We start from the raw sequence: 4625 nt of genomic DNA, 5'->3' as shown, positions 1-4625 counted from the left end.
AAGTAGCCTATATTTACTCAAGTACTGTACTTAAAGGAGTAGTTCACCCCCAAAATGATTTTTTTTCTATTGATTACTCAAGCCATGGAGACTTGAGTTCAATAATATTTTTTTGTATTTGTCGCATTCCTAAGACAAAATTGATTATAGTAAATTGACTCCCATTGATTCCGGATGGGGACCCAAATATATTCGGGTCCCCATCCGGAATCAAAGGGAGTACATTTATTGTAATCAAATTATTGTCTTAGGGATGCGACAAAAAACTAAAAATATTATTGAACTCAAGTCTCCATGGCATGAGTCATCAATAGAAAAAATAAATAAATAAATTAGGGGTGAACTACTCCTTTAAGTAGCCTACAATTGTGTAGCCCACTTTACTTGAGGATTTCAATTTTCAGTACTTTTACTTCGACTCCACAACATCTTGGATCCATATTGTACTTTTACTCCACTATAATTATTTGAAAACTTTAGTTACTAGGCCTACTTTGTAGATTTTTATTATTATTACAAAACATATAAAAACCTCAGCACAATAAATATTTCAGCCATTTGAAAATAGCAGATGAATTGTGAGCTTGTAGGCCTATCTGCTATTTATTTTCAAAAGATTGTTATACATTTGAAAACTTGAAAGGGCACAATTTGCCAAATGAGAAGCCTACTTTTACTTTTGGTATTAAAGGGGATTGGGGTTTGTATTGTAAAGTACAACTTGATGACATCACACATTGTACTTTACAATACTGTCCAATCCTCCAGTTCTAGGCAACACAGAAGGGGGGGAACTTTTTTTTAAATTTCCACACAACTCCTCTAAGGTATATTAATGACATATTTCAATATTGAAAATGGGAGGTCTTCCCCTTTAAGTACATTTTGATGCCAATACTTTCATACTTTTACTCAAGTACATTTTGAATTTGTAACACTGCAGTAGGCTATGCCTATTGATTGATTGATTGATTGAAGAATTTATTAGAAGTTTGCAATAGAAAAAAGTACAGTTTCATGACAGTACAAATCACTGGTAATAGTGATTTTCCAATAGGTCTACTCTACTTGTGTTTGTGTTCCCAACAGACTGGAATAAACAGACAGACAAGAAGCGAAACTTCTAGCAAAAACCAACCAAATTCAGACGAAGTCATTCAGACACTGACCTTGCCAGAAAGAGCCGCTCTCTTCTCCTCTTCATTAGAAACGTTGAAAAACGGCGCTACACAGCCTGCTATTGCATCATATTTATTAAACCAAGACTTAATGCTAGTACTTTAGACAGCCTTAAAACGTCCAAAAGTTATGTCAATTGTAAGAGTTTGACAGACGGAGGGAGCGGGCAGACAGACGAGCCCATAGTAGGAAAATAGCAGAAGTTCAAACCGGTTCTTTCGGTCCTTTGGTGGAGCTTGGAGGTGACAGACAGAACGAACGGGATTAAAGTGACATTAAAGTAACAGAACAGGACAGGACAGATCGCTGCTCCCACGACAGCAGAGAGAGAGAGAGAGAGAGAGAGAGAGAGAGAGAGAGAGAGAGAGAGAGAGAGAGAGAGAGAGAGAGAGAGGTTCAGCTTTCTCTCCCCCTCTCTCTCTCTCTCTCTCTCTCTCTCTCTCTCTCCTCCTCCTCCCAGCGGCGTCAGTTCAGAAAAAGCTAAGGTATGGCAACATGACTGGTGTGCAAGACACCAGTCATGTTGCCATACCTTAGCAACAGGCACGATTACAGTACCTTTTATTATTTCCCCCTGTAGCCAAGGTATGGCAGCTGCCATAGCTTGCCATACCCGATTGACGCCTCTGCCTCCTCCCCGCCGCGAGGAAGTGAAACAAGAGCGAGAGAGAGAGAGAGAGAGAGAGAGAGAGAGAGAGAGAGAGAGAGAGAGAGAGAGAGAGAGAGAGAGACTACATGCTATTTCTGAGAGAAAATGCATTTTCTTTTTTTTTATATAGTTTAAGATATATCTTCCCTCAAAGTTGCTTTGGCAATGTAAAATGTATGTTTTCTCATGCTAATTAAATTGAAAACACACACACACACACACACACACACACACACACACACACACACACACACACACACACACACACACACACACACACACACACACACACACACACAGAGGGGGGGGGGGGTGTTGAGAGGGGAAAATGGGCAATGTGTATAGTGAATGGCAGACAGGGATTCTCTAACTTTTACATTTCAAAGAACCATCCATCCATCCATCCATCCATCCATCCATCCATCCATCCATCCATCCATCCATCCATCCATCTTCAACCGCTTATCCGGAATCGGGTCGCGGGGGTAACAGTTCCAACTGAGACTTCCAGAGTTCCTTATCCTGAGCAACTTCCTCTACTCCCTCAGGGAGTATAACGAGGCGTTCCCAGGCCAGTTTGGAGATATAATCCTTCCATCTGGTCTTTGGTCTGCCACGGGGTCTCCTCCCAGTGGGACGTGCATCGAGGACGTTCCTAGGAAGGCGCTCGGGAGGCCGCATCCGTACTAGATGCCCCAACCACCTAAGCCAGGGGTGGGCAACTTTGATGATGGTGAGGGCCACTATATTTCCACCTTCACTCCAGAGGGCCACATTGCATATTGCTACGTCCTACGTACTTTGTCATTCTAGTATCTCAAACAAAAGGAAGCAAAAAATAGCAGATCTACAAGCTCAAAACGCATTGCGTTTTGAGCTTGTAGATCGGCTATTTTTGCTTCTTTTGAATTGGAATCCTGAATTATTTGTTTTATTTTTGAATTGGAATCCTGAAATGTAACATTTTGATTTAATTTCAAACGCATTTAGTTATATACTCATGTTAACTTTATGAACCTAAATACAAATACGTTGGACATAAAAGAAGACATTTTAATACTACTAGATTAGTCATTAAGCTACTAATATAGACTGACGGAATTAAAGCAGGTCATGTTTGGAATTTTAACAGCTGAAATCAATAATCTATCAGTATTCCGGTATTAACCTGCGGGCCGCATTAAGTGAAGGTGGGGGCCGCATGTGGCCCCCGGGCCGCCAGTTGCCCATGTATGACCTAAGCTGACTCCTTTCCAAGCGTCTCCATATAAAAGGGGCCTTGTGTAGGAGCAGCGGTTCTACTCCAAGTCTCAGGTGGCTGAACTTCTCACCCTATATCTAAGGGATGATACCAGCCACCCGTCTGAGAAAACTCATTTCGTCCGCTTGTACCCGCGACCTTATACTTTCGGTTATGACCCACACTTCATGACCATAGGTGAGAGTAGGAACACTTCATGGCCATAGGTGAGAGTAGGAACACTTCATGACCATAGGTGAGAGTAGGAACACTTCATGACCATAGGTGAGAGTAGGAACACTTCATGACCATAGGTGAGAGTAGGAACACTTCATGACCATAGGTGAGAGTAGGAACACTTCATGACCATAGGTGAGAGTAGGAACACTTCATGACCATAGGTGAGAGTAGGAACACTTCATGACCATAGGTGAGAGTAGGAACTCTTCATGACCATAGGTGAGAGTAGGAACTCTTCATGACCATAGGTGAGAGTAGGAACAAGGTGAGAGTAGGAACGAAGGTTGCTCGGTAGACTGAGAGCTTTGCCCTTAAAGCAATCGTTGCTGTAGACCAGGGTTCCCCAATAGAGGGTATGCACGTCCACTGGGACCCGCCCCCCTAATCTAGACTGAGTGGCAAAACATTGAGCAGCATGGAGCATTGGAGTTTGGAAGTGCTAGTTGCAAATCACTCAACGGCCCTGCATACCAACTGTTTCTAAATTGCACATAATGCAGGAGGCAGCAGGATGTTGTGTTGTTGAAAACGAGTGCTTCCAAACTCTGACACTTGTAAAAATAATCACCTGCACAGAATGTCTTGATAGAAAGTAGCTCATAACATGTCTATGGTGGATTTTTATGAAACAAAAACTTTGCAGATAGAAAGAGAATAATCCAAGCTTTCAGTACAGCTGCAATGTTGGTGAGTTTAACTTTGTTTAATACAATCAGATAGGACTTTTCTGTTTGGATGTATGGGCTGTCAATGGCAGAAATTAGTTTTTTGCCACTCAGTAGGCGTTCCCACATAACTTCCAGCAACAGTGATGTCACGCGCATACCCTCTATTAGTTTTCCCCAAGGGCCAAATTATGTCTAGGATACCAAGCCGAGGGCCACAACATTGCAGGGGGCGGCGGTGGCGTTCCCGCTACTCTAACGACAGTTCAGATATCGTCGTTGTCGGGTGAAAATCGTGTATGTCCAAAACCGTTTGTTTTGCATTTATCTTTTTAAAAATGATTTAAACATTGTGTGCTTTTAGATCTGCTGTTTTCACTACTTTTGTGCGATGGCCTTGTTTGATGAAGCAGAGCTTTACTTTGCAAAAGAACGTACACATTTTGAGATACGGGTTTTCCACCCGACAATGACGTACGATATACTAGTGTTGTTGCTGCTCTTGTACCACCATTATTACTGGGGTTGGTGTGGGCCAGACAGTAGCCCCCCGTGGGGCGCAAATGGCCCGCGGGCCGCCTATTGGGGAACCCTGCTGTAGACAGTTTGTTCAGGGGTCTCCCCAGCTCTTTAATGAACAGAAATACATTAT

This window comes from Nannobrachium achirus (assembly GCF_963921795.1).
Source record: "Nannobrachium achirus genome assembly, chromosome: 23".
Taxonomy (NCBI): Eukaryota; Metazoa; Chordata; class Actinopteri; order Myctophiformes; family Myctophidae; genus Nannobrachium; species Nannobrachium achirus.
Note: the sequence above shows the minus strand (reverse complement) of the source record.